The sequence below is a fragment of the Monodon monoceros genome, unplaced genomic scaffold, assembly GCF_005190385.1.
Source record: "Monodon monoceros isolate NGI ecotype Baffin Bay Population unplaced genomic scaffold, NGI_Narwhal_1 Super_Scaffold_9, whole genome shotgun sequence".
Taxonomy (NCBI): Eukaryota; Metazoa; Chordata; class Mammalia; order Artiodactyla; family Monodontidae; genus Monodon; species Monodon monoceros.
Window position 1 is genome coordinate 17,364,587 of NW_021703786.1, and position 20,840 is coordinate 17,385,426.

The following is a 20,840-nucleotide window of genomic DNA, read 5'->3' on the forward strand; positions in this document are numbered from 1 at the left end:
AGGCAGAGAGGTTGCACTTGAAGCCCATGTCAGACCTCTAGAGTATCAGTTCTGGCAAATGGGAGGATCTTGTGACCCTTTTTTTTTTTTTTTATCACTTTCCTAGGAACAGGAATGATGAACTCAGAGTGAAATCCAACTACAACTTCCTTTTACCTTTTCATAGAAGGGAGATAGGCCAAGGGACATATTTTCTCCTAACTTATACACTTCACAAAGAGCAAGCAAGCGGGATGTCTAAATAAAGGGGTTTTTAAGCAAGAAATTTGCAGAATTTACATATTCTCATTCACAATAGATATAGAGAGGAAGCAGCAATCCAATGCAGACTCAGCTTGAAGAGAGGGGCCATGATCCATCCATTTGTTCCATTTCTTGAGAGAATGGAAACTTGTTAAGTGGAAATGCCAGGGGCCCCAGCATTATATGGAGATTTTTACCAAGGATTCCTTTAAACTATCACCGGCATTACAAGCGTTTTTTTCTGATCTTGTCCTTGTTTGAATCATTAGTAGTTATTGTGTACTTAATATGTTCTAGACATTGGGCAGTTGAACTACAGACATTATTTTTAACCTTTGTGGCAACTTCTTAAAGTTTATCCCATTTTACAGAAGAGCAATCAGAGGAGGGTGAGGATGTTAAGTGACTTATTCAAGGCCACACAGCCAGGAGATGGCCAAGACAGGATCTGGGTCTGCAGTGCCTTCTATACACAACACAGTGAAAACAAAAAGGACAGAGGGTCGCTCTGACCCCCAAATCATCAGACTGGGTTTCTGCCCTGCACATCAACCAGGAATTTTAGCTCTTTCCTTTTCAAAAAAGCTTTCTCTTTGAATTTCATTTCTCAGTGTACAGCCTGAGACCCAGTGATCTACTCTTCATGGTTTATCAGAAATGGCATCACAAATGAAATCTTGGGAACCTACAGGCAAATGTGTTTTTAGTTATACTTTTTGACATGTAACCACATCTCCAGAGATCTTATGAAGTACTAGTTAAACTTGCGCTTCCCACCCAGCAACTTGACATTATGGGTGTAAATTATTAGTCACTCACAAGTAGCAACCCCCTGAGACAGGGTGAATCCATTTTATTGCCCTAGAAATGAAAACAGACTATTACTTGCTTACAGAGTCAGAAGGAATGTGCCAAATTCAGAATTGTAACTTCGTGATATCACATAATACGGGAATATGATTAACTTGAATTTTTGAACTTGGAATCAATTTAGTGCTGAAATGTATACTTGCCAACTCTAATGCTTATATGTAGATTTTAAATAATCTTGTTCAATATCTATACATTATGTTTCCACATTATACCTTTGCATTTCTATACGTATATATTATCCTAGACTGTAAGCTTCTCAGGCAAGGGCTATGTCTACTTCATTTTTTATCCTGAGTCTGAGCCTAGTATTTGGCTAAACTTCATTCTTGCACACTTAGGGTTATTTCACTTGAAAGGACTTAATCCTTAATGCATTTGAATGTGTCATTTAAAATTCATTTCATTTGAAAATGACTTTGCTCTAATTTACTGGTATGCTTTGACCAAGATTTATTCTGAATCCAATTATGAATGGGGAGCAACTTCAGAAGTTGAGAAGAGAAATATTCCTTCTTCAGTGGCTTCTTTTTGTGAGGGGAGGGAAGGCTAAGCTAAATAATTAAGCCTCTATTTTAGAGTTTTTAGAAGTGAAAGTAAATTCCTTTGACAGCTGTAAAAATACAGGAAGGTGGGAATGTATAAAATGGGCTTGTTGGCAAAATGGTTATGTAAGTTGAGGCATAGAGGAATACGACTACAACTTGGGTGACTGTTCAAAAGAATTACATCTTCCATTTCTGTAGAGTTTAGAGAATATTCAAAATGCGGATTATTATTTATATGGCATTTGTAAATCTCTAGATTTTTATTAAGTAAAACATGTGCTCATCTTCTCATGTCAGATTGGTTAGTTTCCTGGTCTTTGTTTGCAGGATTTTTCTCCTGAGTTCTGTCTCTTAAAGACAGACCTTTCACTGGAATTCCCTGGTGGTCCAGTGATTAGGACTAGGTGCTTTCACTGCTGGGGCCGGGTTCAATCCCTGGTGGGGAACTAAGATCCTGCAAGCTGCCAGGTGCGGCAAAAAAGCCTTCCACTCTGTGCAATTTACTGATTGCTTGGTAGATGATACCTTTCTTTTTTGCTTTGAATAACATTTTAAGATCCTGTGACAGAATGAAAGAATATTGAGTTACTGACTTTTATGCTGTGCTTTTTTTTTTTTTTTTTTTGCTGTACGCGGGCATCTCACTGTTGTGGCCTCTCCCGTTGCGGATCACAGGCTCCGGACACGCAGGCTCAGCGGCCATGGCTCACGGGCCCAGCCACTCCGCGGCATGTGGGATCTTCCTGGAACGGGGCACGAACCCGTGTCCCCTGCATCAGCAGGCGGACTCTCAACCACTGCACCACCAGAGAAGCCCTGAAGTGGGTCTCTTTTAGACAGCATATATATGAGTCTTGTTTTTGTATCCATTCAGTGAGCCTGTGTCTTTTGGTTGGAGCATTTAATCCATTCCCATTTAAGGTAATTATTGATACGTATGTTCCTATTACCATTTTTCTAATTGTTATGGGGTTTTTTTTGTACATCCTTTTCTTCTCTTGTGTTTCCCACTTAGAGAAGTTCCTTTAGCATTTGTTGTAGAGCTGGTTTTGTTGGTGTTGAATTCTCTTAGCTTTTGCTTGTCTGCAAAGCTTTTGATTTTTCCGTCGAAACTGAATGAGATCCTTCCCGGGTAGAGTAATCTTGGCTGTAGGTTCTTCCCTTTCATCTCTTTAAGTATATTGTGCCACCCCTTTCTGGCTCATAGAGTTTCTGCTGAGAAATCAGCTGTTAACCTTATGGGAGTTCCCTTGTATATTATTTGTCATTTTCCCCTCGTTGCTTTCAATAATTTTTGTCTTTAATTTTTGCCAATTTGATTACTATGTGTCTCGGCGTGTTTCTCCTTGGGTTTATCCTGTATGGGACTCTCTGTGCTTCCTGGACTTTCCCATGTTAGGGAAGTTTTCGACTATAATCTCTTCAAACATTTTATCGGGTCCTTTCTCTCTCTCTTCTCCTTCTGGGACCCCTATAATGCAAATGTTGTTGTGTTTAATGTTGTCCCAGAGGTCTCTTAGGCTGTCTTCATTTCTTTTCATTCTTTTTTCTTTATTCTGTTCCACAGCAGTGAATTCCACCATTCTGTCTTCCAGGTCACTTATCCGTTCTTCTGCCTCAGTTATTCTGCTATTGATTCCTTCTAGTGTAGTTTTCATTTCAGTTATTGTGTTGTTCATCTCTGTTTGTTTGTTATTTAATTCTTCTAGGTCTTCGTTAAACATTTGCATCTTCTCTATCTTTGCCTCCATTCTTTTCCCAAGGTCCTGGATCATCTTCACTATCATTATTCTGAATTCTTTTTCTGGAAGGTTGCCTATCTCCACTTTAGTTGTTTTTCTGGGGTTTTATCTTGTTCCTTCATCTGGTACATAGCTCTCTGCCTTTTCGTCTTTTCTATCTTTCTGTCAATGTGGTTTTTTGTTCCACAGGCTGCAGGATTGTAGTTCTTCTTGCTTCTGCTGTCTGCCCTCTGGTGGATGAGGCTATCTAAGAGGCTTGTGCAAGTTTCCTGATGGGAGGGACTGGTGATGGGTAGAGCTGGCTTTTGCTCTGGTTAGCAGAGCTCAGTAAAGCTTTAACCCCCTTGTCTGCTGATGGTTGGGGCTGGGTTCCCTCCCTGTTGGTTGTTTGACCTGAGGCGACTCAACACTGGAGCCTACCCGGGCTCTTTGGTGGGGCTAATGGCAGACTCTGGGAGGGCTCACGCCAAGGAGTACTTCCCAGAACTTCTGCTGCCAGTGTCCTTGTCCTCTTGGTGAGACACAGCCACCCCCCGCCTCTGCGGGAGACCCTCCAACACCAGCAGGTAGGCCTGGTTCAGTCCTATGGGGTCACTGCTCCTTCCGCTGGGTCCCGACGCACACACTACTATGTGTGTGCCCTCCAAGAGTGGAGTCTCTGTTTCCCCCAGTCCTGTCGAAGTCCTGCAGTCAAATCCCACTAGCCTTCAAAGTCTGATTCTCTAGGAATTCCTCCTCCCATTGCTGTACCCCTGGGTTGGGAAGCCTGATGTGGGGCTCAGAGCCTTCACTCCAGTGGGTGGACTTCTGTGGTATAAGCGTTCTCCAGTTTGTGAGTCACCCACCCGGCAGTTATGAGATTTGATTCTATTGTGATTGCGCCCCTCCCGCCATCTCACTGTGGCTTCTCCTCTGTCTCTGGATGTGGGGTATCCTCCTTGGTGAGTTCCAGTGTCTTCCTGTCGATGACTACTCGGCAGTTAGTTGTGATTCCGGTGCTCTCGCAAGAGGGAGTGAGAGCACGTCCTTCTACTTCGCCATCTTAATCTCTCAGGTTTTATTATTTTAATGGCTTAAATATAAGACTGCTTTTACAGACTACTGATATCTAGCTCCAAGTGAAAATAGTGAATCATAAGGAGGTTCCAATTCTGTTGTGGCTGATGGATTCTCAGATGGCAGAAGGGAGTGTTGACAGAGAAGGGGGACTCGTTTCAGTCCTCACACTTGGCTTTCTTGCAGGCTGGAAGAGAATCATCCTCTACTTCTTTTATTTATTATTATTTTTTTCATCATCTACTTCTGATGTCCGAGATTTCTTCACCGTGAAAATAATTCCAAAAGCAGTTTTTCTAGTTTCTCCCTCCATGCAGAAGCACCGCTTGGCAGTTGGTGGACACTGCAGCCTTGGTGTCACTTTCCAACAGCCCAAACAGCAACTGTAAGTTTGCCACATCGTATGGGCCTCTTATTTCTAAAGGCCTTTCAGCAGCACTAGATATAATTACCTTCTTTCCTTTGCAGACCTGCATCAAATTGAGGGCGTTGGAAACTGTGTACCTTCTCATTGTGGAGTCTTTGACAGGGGGGCTATAGACAAGTTCAAAGCCCACACCTCACTCAATTGCCACTTTAATAGGGGGTCTTTTGAAATAAAATGGTAGCTTCTCTGTTACAGTTATGCAGACTAAATCCACATCTAAATGTGTACAAGCAGTATGAAAAGGTTTTTCTGTCTTCAAAAAACTGCAACGATATCATACAGCCGGACTCTTGAAGAAGTTGCTCTCAAAACATTGCAGTGAGATGGATCTGAAACAATAATTGTCAGTCTAGTTAAAATCTAATTGGTTTTGATTTTCCCTGTACAATTGGCAAAGTTGTAAAGAGTTCAGAAACAGCTACTGGTTTTTCAATTTCCTGTTTCTTTTCCTTAAATTCAACAACATGATTGATGGCAACAACTGAATAGCCCAGGTGAGCGGCATTCTCCACGAGCCGGTGCAGCGCCTTCAGGTCGGAACCCTCCCACAGGTCCAAATCCACAAATGCCGCCATGCCTACAGAGCTTAATGTTGAATCAGACATTTCATAAAGACAACATTTCTAACTTTGAAAGAAGCCATGGTACTCAGACTGATTTAACTCTTAGTTGAAATTTATTTTTATTTTTTAACTTTTATTTATTTATTTATTTATGGCTGCATTGGGTCCTTGTTGCCGCGTGTGGGCTTTCTCTAGTTGTGGCGAGCGGGGGCTACCTTTTGTTGCAGTGTGCCAGCTTTTCATTGTGGTGGTTTCTCTTGTTGTGGAGCATGGGCTCTAGACATGCGGGCTTCAGTAGTTGTGGCTCGCGGGTTCTAGAGTGCAGGCTCAGTAGCTGCGGCACACGGACTTAGTTGCTCCACGGCATGTGGGATCTTCCCGGACCAGGGCTTGAACCTGTGTCCCCTGCATTGGCAGGTGGATTCTTAACCACTGCACCACCAGGGAAGCCCAAATTTTATTTTTATTTTTGATGGAGACTTGAGCAAGAAAAAGGAATAGAAAGAAGCGAAATGGTTGAAAAATGAAGTGAATGAAATGACCTGGCATTAGTTAGCCCTGGGAAGTGTACAGTGAGAGGAAAATCAGTTGATCCTCACTTTATTTCTGTAAATAGTGAGAGTGTCTTGTCATAAGGGCTCCCCTGGGACAGGAAGTTGTTTCTCTCTTGCTTCAAAGTGGCAAGCAGGGCTGTGTGTCCTTCATTCAGAACTTCTTGAGAATCTATTACAATAGGTCTGATGCTGTGAAAGACAATGGGGCTCAGAGATGACCAAGACACTCCGTGATGCCAAGGAGGCTGTAGCCTAGTTGGAGAAGCTGATTAATGTCAGTAATTATAAACCAGTCGGTGTAAGTGTTAATGAAAAGTTCAGGATATAGAGGAGAGATTCCCAAATACAACTGGATGAAAGGGAGTTATTAGATGTTATCTGGTGGTGGCCACATGCCAGTGCAGTGTCCAACCAGCCAGGCAACCTGAAGGGACGTGGGGGACAGCCAGTGCATCCTGAGAATGCAGTAATGAGTGACTTGTGGGCAAGTCACATACTGTAAAGCTGAGAATTAATTCATTTATTCCACAAATATTTATTCAGTGCCTACTACGAGTGTGACATTGTTCTAGGTCATAAGGATACTTCAGCGAGCAAAACAGACACAAACTTCTGTTTATGGAGCCTCATTCTAGCTAGAATTGTATCTAGAGGGATTGTATTGTATCAATCAATTGTATTGATACATCCAATTGTATCATTGCATCTAGAGGGATATAGACAAGAGCCATATAAGTAAATTATAAGACAATGTGATATAATTCTACTAGGAAGGTGAAGAAGTGGGGACTGGGGGTCTCGGGTTGTATAAGAATCCTGTATCATCTTCCACAATAGGAATCTGGGTCTCTAATATCTTAAGTTGCATAATCAAGAAGTAGCAGTACAAGCATGTTCTTTAGAAATGTACAGGTTAATACCAGAAATAGTTAAATGATTTTGGAGAGGAAGATTCAGGAGTGGGGAGACCAGGGACTGCTATTGTTTAGTATGAGTCTTGTAGGATATTTGATGTTCTACACATTCATTCACTCACTCATTCATTCATTCATTTATTCACAATATTTATAAATACTTTAAGTGTGTGCCAGACCTTGTTGTAGGCACTGGGGATACAGCAGTAAGCACCCCCCCAAAAAAAAAACAGAAAAAAAAAACCCCCTAAGTTTCTACCCTCATGGAAATTAAATTCAGAGGAGGGGGCCAGAGGTGAAGAGAGCATGTCAGAGGATGGTCCATGCTATGGAGACAAATGAAGGGGCCTGGATTTAGGGTTGGTGTTGGGGACGGTGCATTTGTGTATAGAGTAATTAGGACTGGCTTCACTGGAAGTGATAGTTGAATGGGGTGAGGGACCTTCCAAGGGCAAAGGTCCAGAGGTGTGAGAGTGGGTGGAGCAGCGGGTGACCCAGAGCTGGTGCTGAAGGATGGAAGGGAGAGTGGTAGGAAAGGAGGTCAGAGGTAAATGGCGATGCAGTGCAGACGGCTTTGTCTTGCAAAGACTCTGGCTTTTACTCTGTGTAATATGGGAAGCCATTGAACTTTGTAGAGTGATCCCCTATAGAGTTAAAAAGAGATTTATAGACTACACATTATAAATACTGATTTTATTTTTTCCCAATTCTTTTTTTTATTGAATTATATTTGATTTACAATGTTGTGTTAATTTCTGCTGTACAGCAAAGTGATTCAGTTATACATTATTTTTTTAAATATTCTTTTCCATTATGGTTTATCATAGGATATTGAATATAGTTCCCTGTGCTATACAGTAGGACCCTGTTGTTTATCCATTCTGTATATAATAGCTTATATCTGCTAACCCCAACCTCCCACTCCATCCCTCCCCCAACCATCTCCCCCTTGATAAATACTGACTTTAAATTAACAGAATAGATAATATACTACCTTTTCAAATGTATATTTTTCTCTATAATCATTATTTGAGAGGAGGAAAGTAGTATCAGTGGTAACAGACACACCCAGTTTTGAATGCAAAGAAATTAAATAAAAGCTAAAGAACAAATTAGTAATGATTCAGAGTGAGACCCTTAACATCTCCCAAATGGGGTCAGGAGCTTAGACTCTGGAAACCCAGGCAGAGCCTGAGCAACTGGAATTTCTTTTCATTTATGCATCCACCCAGTCCATCTATCCTCCCATCTGCCCCTCTGGTCACTAGAAATTACGAGACTTAGTGTCATCCAGGTACAAATATGAGTAAGCCTCTTCTCCCCTCGGGGATTCACAGCCTAGGCAGAGAGGATAGCTTAGGGCTTGCAGGTGGATGTACATGGAAGCACCTGGCAAAAGTGGAAAATAGGTGGGGCATGGAACGCACGACAGTATATTGTGCAACAGGTGCCATCTGGCAAAGATGGTATTCTCATCACAACAGAGTGGTACTTGGTACTGGAGCAACTTTCACACTCCCTAGAAAAATGCCTTTCGAGGCTATTCACAGCCTTTGCCTTTATTCCATGATCACCAAACAATTTTCTGATATCTAGTTTAGTTTGTTGGCACATTGATCATGAGACAAAGGTGCAACGGATAATGGGAAAGCACCAACACCAACACCACTTCCACTGAAAATGAATAAGTTCATATTCGATGGAGAAATCAAAAGCTTTGTAGACAAGCAAAAGCTAAGAGAATTCAGCACCACCAAACCAGCTCTACAACAAATGCTAAAAGAACTTCTCTCAGTGGGAAACACAAGAGAAGAAAAGGATGTACAAAAACAAACCCATAACAATTAAGAAAATGGTAATAGGAACATACATATCAATAATTACCTTAAACGTGAATGGATTAAATGCTCCAACCAAAAGACACAGGCTCACTGAATGGATACAAAAACAAGACCCATGTATATGCTGTCTAAAAGAGACCCACTTCAGACCTAGGGACACATACAGACTGAAAGTGAGGGAATGGAAAAAGATTTTCCATGCAAATGGAAATCAAAAGAAAGCTGGAGTAGCAATACTCATATCAGATAAAATAAACTTTAAAATAAAGAATGTTACAAGAGACAAGGAAGGACACTACATAATGGTCAAGGGATCAATCCAAGAAGAAGATATAACAATTATAAATATATATGCACCCAACATAGAAGCACCTCAATATATAAGGCAACAGCTAACAGCTATAAAAGAGGAAATAGACAGTAACACAATAATAGTGGGGGACTTTATAACACCTCACTTACACCAATGGACAGATCATCCAAACAGAAAATTAATAAGGAAACACAAGCTTTAAATGACACAACAGAGCAGATAGATTTAATTGATATTTATAGGACATTCCATCCAAAACAGCAGATTACACCTTCTTCTCAAGTGTGCACAGAACATTCTCCAGGATAGATCACATCTTGGGTCACAAATCAAGCCTCAGTAAATTTAAGAAAATTGAAATCGTTTCAAGCATCTTTTCTGACCACAATGTTATGAGACTAGATATCAATTACAGGGGAAAAAATGTAAAAAACACAAACACATGGAGGCTGAAGAATATGTTACTAAATAACAAAGAGATCACTGAAGAAATCAAAGAGGAAATCAAAAAATACCCAGAGACAAATGACAACAAAAACACGATGATCCAAAACCTATGGGATGCAGCAAAAGCAGTTTTAGGAGGGAAATTTATAGCAATACAAGCCTACCTCAAGAAACAAGAAAAATCTCAAATAAATAGTCTAACCTTACACCTAAAGGAACTAGAGAAAGAAGAACAAACAAAACCCAAAGTTAGTAGAAGGAAAGAAATCATGAAGATCAGAGCAGAAATAAATGAAATAGAAGCAAAGAAAACAATAGCAAAGATCAATAAAACTAAAAGCTGGTTCTTTGAGAAGATAAACAAAATTGATAAACCATTAGGCAGACTCATTGAGAAAAAGAAGGAGAGGACTCAAATCAATAAAATTAGAAGTGAAAAAGGAGAAGTTACAACAGACACCTCAGAAATACAAAGCATCACAAGCAACTCTATGACAATAAAGTGGACAACCGGGAAGACATGGACAAATTCTTAGAAAGGTATAACTTTCCAACTTCCTGAACCAGGAAGAAATAGAAAATATGAACAGACCAATCACAAGTAATGAAATTGAAACTGTGATTTAAAATCTTCCAAAACTCAAAAGTCCAGGACCAGATGGCTTCACAGGTGAATTCTATCAAACATTTAGAGAAGAGCTAACACTGATCCTTCTCAAACTCTTCCCAAAAACTGCAGAGGAAGGACCACTCCCGAGCTCATTCTATGAGGCCACCATCACCCTGATACCAAAACCAGACAAATGTACTATAAAAAATGAAAATTACAGACCAATATCACTGATGAATATAGATGCAAAAATCCTCAACAAAATATTAGCAACAGAATCTAACAACACATTGAAAGGATCATGCATCATGATCAAGTGGGATTTATCCCAGGAATGAAAGGATTCTTCAATATATGCAAATCAATCAATGTGATACATCATATTAACAAATTGAAGAATAAAAACAATATGATCGTCTCAATAGATGCAGAAAAAGCTTTTGACAAAATTCAACACCTATTTATGATAAAAAGTCTCCAGAAAGTGGGCATAGAGGGAACCTACCTCAACGTAATAAAGGCCATATATGACAAACCCACAGCAAACATCATTCTCAATGATGAAAAACTGAAAGCATTTCCTCTAAGATCAGGAAAAAGACAAGGATGTCCACTCTCGCCACTATTATTCAACATAGTTTTGGAAGTCCTAGCCACGGCAATCAGAGAAGAAAAAGAAATAAAAGGAATACAAATTGGGAAGGAAGAAGTAAAACTGTCACTGTTTGCAGATGACATGATACTATACATAGAGAATCCTAAATATCCACCAGGAAACTACTAGAACTAATCAATGAATCTGGTAAAGTTGCAGGATCCAAAATTAATGCACAGAAATCTCTTGTATTCCTATACACTAATGGTGAAAAATCAGAAAGAGAAATTAAGGTAACACTCTCATTTACCACTGCAACAAAAAGAATAAAATACCTAGGAATAAACCTACCTAAGGAGGCAGAAGACCTGTATGCAGAAACTATAAGACACTGATGAAAGAAATTAAAGATGATACAAACAGATGGAGAGATATACCATGTTCTTGGATTGGAAGAATCAACATTGTGAAAATGACTATACTACCCAAAGCAATCTACAAATTCAATGCAATCCCCATCAAATTACCAATGGCATTTTTTACAGAACTAGAACAGTAAATCTTAAAATTTGTATGGAGACACAAAAGAACCCGAATAGCCAAAGTGGCCGTGAGGGAAAAAAACGGAGCTGGAGGAATCAGACTCTCTGAATTCAGACTATACTACAAAGCTACAGCAATCAAGACAATATGGTACTGGCAGAAAAACAGAAATATATATTAATGGAACAGGATAGAAAGCCCAGAGATAAACCCATGTACCTGTGGTTAACTAATCTATGACAAAGGAGGAAAGGGTATACAATGGAGAAAAGACAGCCGCTTCAATAAGTGGTGCTGGGAAAACTGGACAGCTATATGTAAAAGAATGAAATTAGAACACTCCCTAACACCATACACAAAGATAAACTCAAAATGGATTTAAGACTGGACACTATAAAACCCTTAGAGGAAAACATAGGAAGAACACTCTTTGACATAAATCACAGCAAGATCTTTTTTGACCCACCTCCTAGAGTAATGGAAATAAAAACAAAAATAAACAAATGGGACCTAATGAAGCTTAAAAGCTTTTGCACCTCAAAGGAAACCATAAACAAGATGAAAAGACAACCCTCAGAATGGGAGAAAATATTTGCAAATGAATCAATGGACAAATTATTAATCTCCAAAATATATAATCAGCCTCATGCAGCTCCATATTAAAAATCCAAACAACCCAATCTAAAAATGGGCAGAAGACCTAAATAGACATTTCTCCAAAGAAGACATACAGGTGGCCAAGAAGCACATGAAAAGCTGCTCTACATCACTAATTATTAGAGAAATGCAAATCAAAACTACAATGAAGTATCACCTCACACCAGTTAGAATGGGCATCATCAGAAAATGAACAAACAACAAATGCTGGAGAGGCTGTGGAGAAAAGGGAACCCTCTTGCACTGTTGGTGGAAATGTAAATGGATACAGCCACTATGGAGAACAGTATGGAGGTTCCTTAAAAAACCAAAAATAGAATTACCATATGACCCAGCAATCCCACTACTGGGCATATACCCTGAGAAAACCATAATTCAAAAAGAGACATGTACCACAATGTTCATTGCAGCACTATTTACAATAGCCAGATCATGGAAACAACCTAAATGCCCATTGACAGACGAATGGATAAAGAAGATGTGGTACATATATACAATGGAATATTACAAAGAACAAAATTGGGTCATGTGTAGAGACGTGGATGGATCTACAGACTGTCATACAGAGTGAAGTAAGTCAGAAAGAGAACAACAAATATCGTATATTAACGCATACATGTGGAACCTAGAAAAATGGTACAGATGAACTGGTTTGCAGGGCAGAAATAGAGACACAGATGTAGAGTGCAAACATATGGACACCAAGGGGGGAGCATGGCTGGGTGGGGGGTGTGTGTGATGAATTGGGAGATTGGGATTGCTATATATACACTAATAGTATAAATGGATAAGTAAAAAGAACCTGCTGTATAAAATAAATAAATAAAATTCTTTAAAAAAAAAGAAAAAATAGAAAATGCATAGGAATTGTTACTGAACTAAACTTGGGTCCGTTTGCCCATGGGCAGTAAAGCCAATCTTTTGACACTGGGTTGTGGTGAAGGAAAGTGCAGGCGCCAAGCAAGGAGTCTAGGCAGCTAGTGCTCAAAAGACCCGAATTCCCTGATGGCTTTCAGGGAAAGCTTTTTAAAGACAGGGTGAGGGAGAGGGTTGTGGGGTGAGTGATCAGCCCATGGCCATTCTTCTGACTGGTTGGTGGTGAGGTACACAGGAATCAACATCATCAACCTTCTGGTTCCAACCGGTCTGGGATCTGTTTTTTGTGGTCAACATGGAGTTAACTTCTTCCACCCGGTGAGGGTTTCGGTGTCTGCAAAACAGATCAAGGATATGGCTCAGAATATTATCTATAGCCCCTGAGGAGGAACTAAAGGTCCTTGACTTTAATGGCTAATGTATTATTTTGTCTTGCTTGCTTTCCTTTGTTTCTGTTTTTTCTCACTCTCTGGCTAAGTTTATTCTCTGGAACTTGGGAAAGGCCTAGGAGGCTAACGTTTTTCTACAAACAAGAGGTAGGTGGAAGACCTGGGGGAATCTGTCCCAGGAAGGCCCCGTAGGGTCCTGCTTGGTTACAGGATCTCGTGTTAATGCGGTTTATATGACTCCATTCCCTTAACTCCTATCAACCAGACTGATAAAGTCAAATTTCTGAACCTTGAAGTCTGAGGACTTTGCCAACAAATATGTTGAATGAGTAAGCCTATAAAGTGCAGTGACTCTGGAAAGCCCATCTGGAAATATTATCTCCTTCATATCTGCTGTAAATACAAGGGTACACCTACAACCACAAGTGTGGAACACTGACAGCCACATAAGGAAACACAGCACAATAATACCCAGTATTGGGTCCCACGAAATGGGCTATCTTAAGAAGGGGCTAAAATATTCCAAACTTCAGTACAGGGCTATGGAGGGATCTTAGGTGAGGTCTGGATACAGTGTCTAACACAGCAAGTACACGGTTGATGGTTAATAAGTGCATGAATAAGTATGAGGGGTCCAATTTATCTGTTTTAAAGAGGAAGAATCTTTGTATTTTTCTTAAAAATCCTTCCTGTTTTTATGGTGTCTACCGACAATTAAAATGTATTTTACTATGTTCCTTTCGCTACACAAGGAATTTGATGGCATGTTTCTGTAGGTAAATGAGCGTGAAAGAATCATTTCACGTCAGCTTCGTCCTGGGAAAGAACACAGGACGAGGAGTCAAGATTTGAAGGGTTTTATTCTCCGTGTTACTGTGACCAAGTTTCTTTATCTTTCAGGATATAATATCATTGCAGATAAAATGAATCATTTGGGCTCTTAAGTCTTAAGATCTCATTTTATGGCTTTGAAAGAAGTACCATATTTATTTACCTCTCGCTCACTCTGCTGGATGATTGGCTTTCTGCTTTGCTCTTACAATGATTTTTTTCTCTTTTTGTAGTTAAAAATCCCCAAGCTTATATTGAATTATAATTAGACTCAAGAGAAACCCTTCGACCCAGTGGTTCCCTTCCTTCAGATGCACCTTGGAATCCCCTGGGGGCTTGATGTTATAGGCTAAGGATATATTCAGGCTTTTACCGTGTTCAGTGTTCCTGTCCTGGAGGATGGCATTTGGCCACAGTTTCTTCAAATCCAAGTACTCAGAAGCCATGGTTCTTTGTGTTTTTAACCTGGGGACCATTGCCTTAAGCCATCATGGACACTTTAAGGAATGTATCAAAGCACTGGACCGGCTCAGGATATGGGCACCCCTACTTTCTCCTGACTTGATCGTTCAAATAAGTCTACTTGGAATTTGCCTTCAAGGTCCTGCTAAGTTCTAAGACTGTTGTGTGACAGAGTTGCTGTCCTACCTTTCTATGTTCATTGTTAGTTTACTTCAAAGTCTTCCTATAACTCTTGTGGTTTTTGTGACTCTTGTAACTGACACTCCTGGAAAAGGAGCCCACAGGAATACTTATTATCTAGGACATTGTGGTCATGAAATCCATATTCACATTGATTTTATTGCAAAACTCAGATGGCTTAACAAGTCTACGTGTTAATTTGCTTAGTATTCAGACTTTTAAAATGTTTTAGCTTCCCAGATTCTCACACTTCAAATTAGAAGTCCCTGCCCTCGTAATACTTGGTCTGTGGCACTTGTCTGCATCTCTGCAAACCTCAACCACCCCTGGTTTCCATAGCATGGCCCCCCCTGCAGTCAGTGACAGTCGATAGGGGTTTTACTTCACCTCTTAGCAAACAAAGAATGAGGCAATGTGAGATCATGATGTCAAAACTCTCCTTTTCCCTGAAGCTCCTTTATTAGGATGTTTGCATTAAAAAGAAAAAAAAACCTAATTAAAAAATGTTTATGTATCACGTGGAGCAGAGTTGCCTACATGAGCAAAAATACTTTAAAATTCTAGCCTCTACTTTCATTGGTCAGAGGAATTCAGAGGCTGCCCTGGGGAAAATTGTGAGGCCAGAAGGTTTATGTCCTGCATCCCCAGCCTCCCGTCAAGAAGGGAAGCCTGCCAGCTCCACGCCGTCAGGCTGTCCTGTGTATCTTTGTCAATCGTCAATGAAGTCATTATATTCAGGCTGTAACATCGGCAATTTCATAGGGTTCGACCTATTTTGCTTGTTGTTTAATTAATTAATTAGGCTGCGACCGGTCTTTGCAGCATGCGGGATGTTTAGTTGCAGGCATGTGGTATCTTTTAATTGCCACACGTGGGATCTAGTTCCCTGACCAAGGATGGAACCCAGGCCCCCTGCGTTGGGAGCGCGGAGTCTTAACCACTGGACCACCAGGGAAGTCCTTGGTTCGACCTATTTTGAACAAAACCCTTGGTCAGTATTCTATTTCAAATGAGGAAATAAGTTCTTTTGCTCATTGTTAAGGTAATTTGTGTCAATGAGCTGTTGTAGAAGGCTGCAGTTTAATTTTTATTTTTAGTGGGAAGAGAGTCTTACGGGAGAGAAGTGAAAACCTGGTGATTCCATTTTGGTGGTCCTTCTTTGCTACCGTACCAGTCATACAAATTACTGAGATTTCAAGTTGCTACCGCGCCTTGGGCGTGAACTGTGAAGGTTTGGTATTCTTTTACTCCCTCAAGAGGCTGTGTGAATATTGATTTCAGTTCAACCGGAGAGCCCTGATCAGGAAAAAGAATATTGAGTTCAGGCCTAAATTGCCTCTCTGGGCAGCAGGGGGAGCACTTGCCCTTCATATCTCATCACGGCTAAAGCAAGCACTCCAGTGCATCTAGGGAAACCCGTTTGTGAGTCACCATTACCACCCTTCCTACTCGGTTCAATTGGCACTTTGCAAAGAGCAGCATTACTTCTCGGTGAGCAACAGTTGGCCAGTCATCTCGAAAAGCATTTGGCAAACTAGACAACTTTAAAAGTAAAAAGCAAAATATATCCTTTATCTTATTTTTATTTTTTTGCCATAAGCGTGAATGACCCACAGGAAAAGCAGATTCTTTTCCGTCTTTTAGATTATTACACCAGCCTAAACTATCCAGGTGTTCTTTAAATTAGCCGCTTTTGTGTTTGGTTGTGTGCCAAAGAGTCAAAGGCCCTCTCAGCTGTAGGAAAGTTTTAATAGTCTGTCCCTTTTCCTGGCAGAGAGGTTGGCATAGATGGGCCAGACCTTTCCTGCTGTAATTTCAACTCATTTTCCCCTGCTGTAATACCTATAGATGGGGTTGGCACTTTTTTTTTTTTTTTTTTGCACAGGCTAAATGGTAATTATTTTAGGATTTGTGGGCCAGAGAGACTCTGCTGTAACTACTCAGTTCTCTTGTAGCTGTTGCCCAAAGCTGCAGACAGCATGTAAGCAAGTGGGCGTGGTTGTGTTCTAATGAAACTTTATTTATAATTTGACCAACCTGTAGACATCTAAAATATTAAAAAGCCAGTTAATATCTTACTTACATATCTGTTATTTTATGTGTCTTATAAACTCAAACTCTTTTATAGTTAACAAGAAAATAGTCAAATCGGAATGTCTATCTTGTTCCATTCCTATTTGGAATCGAAGCCTGGTCCCCCTTATGACATTCCTGACAAGCGTCATTGCCCTCTGCTTGCAAAGCTCAGGCTTTCTGTTTTCCCTGTAAGCAAAGCAGTGGCCCCAAAGAGCTGAGAGGATGATAGAAGTCCATGGAAGTTTTTAAGTAGATAACACAGCAGTTTAGAAACCAGTGCTGCTGGAATTGTGACCTTTTAATCTTTTCATTCATCACATTTAATCTATATGTTAAAAGAAAGATGCCACAGTATGAAGCAACAGGCACTGACTGGCCTGAAATATCCCAGGAAAATCTGGTTTAAGATTTTTCTGGGTGTTGATCCAAGAACATTTTTCTTTCTGCCTTTTGATCTGTTAAAAGATACAAAAGCTACTTGGATGCCTTGAAGACATAGATGCCAGTATGGAAATACTTTCTGACAAGTTGTCTTGCAAAGGGAACCAGCACTTAGAGCATGGATAATTGTAGAGGCGGGAACTGGAACTTTTTTTTCTGCTGCCTGGCCTCAAACCCATTTTTGTACTTGTTCTGTAAATGGATTTTGTCTCTTACAAGCCTGAGTGGGTTTAGGGGAGATCGAGGTAACACAGTTGCTGCCTGCAGCTTTAATTCCTCTCTGGTTCCTCCTAACTTCCCCTCCCCCACTCCGCTTCTGATAAACAGAAGGTTACATGCTCCTGTCCCTGCCCTCAAAGGAACATTTAGCTGGAGCTGACCACAGAGGACAGGAAATGAGAAGTGACCAAGAGAAGGAGAACCTCTGGAGGTGCTTTTATATTGAGATGACTTTATGTAAATATGTAAATGTCAGAGGTTACTTGGAGGCACCGAAACAAAGCTGGTGCTGGGGAGAGCAGGAAGCAAATATCTTCGAGCCCCAAGCCTCCCCTGCTCTGGGACTCAAACAAGCACAGGGGTGCCTTCCAGACATCATTTGGATCCTTTAAGCGTAGCAGAGACCGCATAGAAAGTTTTATTTCTAAAGGGTTATGGGAGAAGGCTCTGAATTCTCCCCCTTACACATTCCTGGTGGGGGGGAAGTGAGGCAGATCTGATTCCAAGCACTACCAGGAAGATCCTGGAAGAGTGTATTTCTGTATCAAAGCCTTGAACTCCCAGCCCCAGACTCCACTGTTCCCCCACTTCAGGTGTCTGTGTGTCCCTCTCACCAGCTTCCCAGCGTCTGGGCCCCTAGAGGGGGCTCAGACTGTGGTTTTAACCCTGTGCCTGCTGTGCAAATAGTTAGTGGACCTGGGGTTTTTTTCTTCCTTCTGCTTCCCGTGATGGGGGAGGGAACCGACTCTGGACACCTGCTATTTGAAGGCAGCACTAGTGTGGTCTGACACAGAACCTGGTCCTGGTCACTCTGACCTCTGGTTGGCCCAGGGACAGTGTGGCTGGAGTGGAAGAGAGGAGACTTGAGTGCTATCACATCCTCCCTTGGGCCATATGGCCTCAGGGGCATCCACACGGGAGGTGGGGGCAGAGGAGGAAGATAGGTGATGCCTTGTCTCCTGTAGAGAGGCCTCTTCCAGAACCTTCCAACCACCTAGCATTGTCGAGGTAAGAAGAAAGGACAGGGTGAGAAATGGAATCACTCATGTCCCTTCAAAAAGGTCTCTTACCAGTGGTCCAGCCCCTTGTACATGCAGGAAAGATTAAAGGTGCTGTCTCCTTCCCCAGAGCTGCCCATCCATAGGTGCGTTACCTCTCCCAACTCTTAGCACTGTAGCAAATGTTGTTCATAAACTTTTAAGTGACCCTTGTCTTTGTGTGTATGTTAGACCTTCCTTTGAGAACCAAAAGTTAAATAAATTTAGATTTTCCATGGCTTCCCCAAACACTTGGGTTAATGTTTTCTTGGAAAGCCCTTATTTGGTTTGCCAGCTGATTATAATTTTCGGAGGCACTAATGACAACCCAGGCGTGATGTCTACAAAGCCCCACATTAAGGCAGCTTGCATCGCAAACCTGCCATTCAGGTAATGACTGCCACCCTCTGGAAAAACAGGCTGGGGCTTCATGGGGGAAGTCCATGTGGTAATGCCTGGATGCTTGGGAAGGGTGTGAGGCCAGCTCTAGCACTTGACTTGGTGGAACGGGGCAGAAGGGTCAGGGATGGCTTTATGAAGTTTTTGTTGAGTGTAGGAGAAAATTTCAAGAGGGTGGAAAGACCTTTACTGAAGAGACATGCCTTCTTTTTTGTCTCTCAGCTCAAATTAATTTCCTTATCATGACACCAGCAAAGGTAATAATTATCATGACTACCTACCATGATTATGGGTGGCAGGAATTGCAGTGGGGCAGAGACTGTTTTGTATTTTGTTTGTTTGTTTGCAGTACGCGGGCCTCTCACTGTTGTGGCCTCTCCCGTTGCGGAGCACAGGCTCCGGACGCGCAGGCTCAGTGGCCATGGCTCACGGCCCCAGCCGCTCCGCGGCATGTGGGATCTTCCCGGACCGGGGCACGAACCCGTGTCCCCTGCATCGGCAGGCGGACTCTCAACCACTGCGCCACCAGGGAAGCCCTGTTTTGTATATTTTAATTTCCTTCTCTGAAGTTCTGACTTCATGAACTTCCTTGTTTTGTCTTCCTCATAGTGACTGACTCCATAGTAGACATATACTAGGAGCATCATCAATACTCCTTGATTGGTCCTTAATTCCAACTCATATGTGAATTTCTTGAAAACAGAGATAATATCAGTAACAATAAAAGCAACCAGGCCAAGCTGGGTTAGCTTAGTGTGGAATAGGGCATAATTTCACAGTTATTGTTGTTTTCCTTAAAACTTCAGACATTGTTTAGTTGTCTGAATAAAGAAATGGTCCTTGAAGATAATTTAGGAAGAATTGTTTAAGTGGATATTCATACGTAAGTAGTGGCATACTTTTCGTGCTGTGTTCGCTAATGCAGTAGTCAATGTTGGACGAGGCATTTTGCATCCTCTCCAATGAGTCTGGTTAGTGGTGAACTTTTCAGGTCTTGTGCTAATGCAATGAGGCCAGGAATAATTCGGGACAAAATGATTGATCTCCTTAGTTTCCAGACTTTATTCTGTTTTCCGCTCTTAACCAGAACCAAGAAACACCTTCTTTCAGGGCCTCACTTAGTCAGTGCTCCCGCAAGCTTCACCCGCTTTGTGAAAGACAGTGCTAATGGGGTTCTAAATGGTGTCATTTTTCCTGCTGTATTTTTCACCCAGTTCAATCTAAGTTAAATCTATTGAGATGGCTTATAGGTAAGACTTTCAGTCTAGGGGCTATATCGAATGGATTGTATACGTCTATAATCTTGCATCTTAAGGTGTGGTCCATAAATCAGCAAACTCAGCATCATCTGGGAGCTTGTTAAAAATGCAGAATCTTGGGCTTTCAACCCAGGCCCACTGGAAACCCAGAATCTGCATTTGTAACAAGATCCCCATGTTATATGTATGAACATTAAGGTTTGAGAAGCACTGCTATATATATATTATATACATCATTGTTATATATGTATGTTTTATATATATATATATGTTATATGTGTGTGTGTGTATATACATAACTTTGGATTAGATGTTGACCCCCAAACTACTGCTTCCTAAAGTGTTGGAAATGATAAATGGAAATCTTCACAATATGTTCTTGCAATGAGACTCTGGATAAAATATTTCCAACCGATGACTCTTGAACATATTCTGTGTAACTATGGCCCATCTTCTCTTCATCTTTCTTTTCTTGTTTTCGGAAAGTACAGGGAGAGATACTTTTGATCGAAAGTAGGAGGTGTGTATAAGGTCAGACTAAGGGGTGAGGTCCTCTGGTTTTGGAACTTGCTAAGCTCCTCTCTGGTGTTGAGTGGTAGAGTTTTAGGCGAGTTAAGAGAACACCTCTGTGCACAGAGGATTGGATGCTTCAAGGTGTGGGTAATGGTCATAAAACTGTGTCCCTCCCTAGTCCTGGGTGTATATTTCTGACTCCAGGAGTATATTACTTTAGTACCATGCCCATTCA

General features: G+C 41.2%; 1 pseudogene; it reads right to left on the reverse strand.

Moving 5' to 3' along the window:
- Nucleotides 1–4,617: 4,617 nt before the first annotated feature.
- On the reverse strand, nt 4,618–5,461 carry LOC114888964 (annotated as a pseudogene).
- Nucleotides 5,462–20,840: the final 15,379 nt, after the last annotated feature.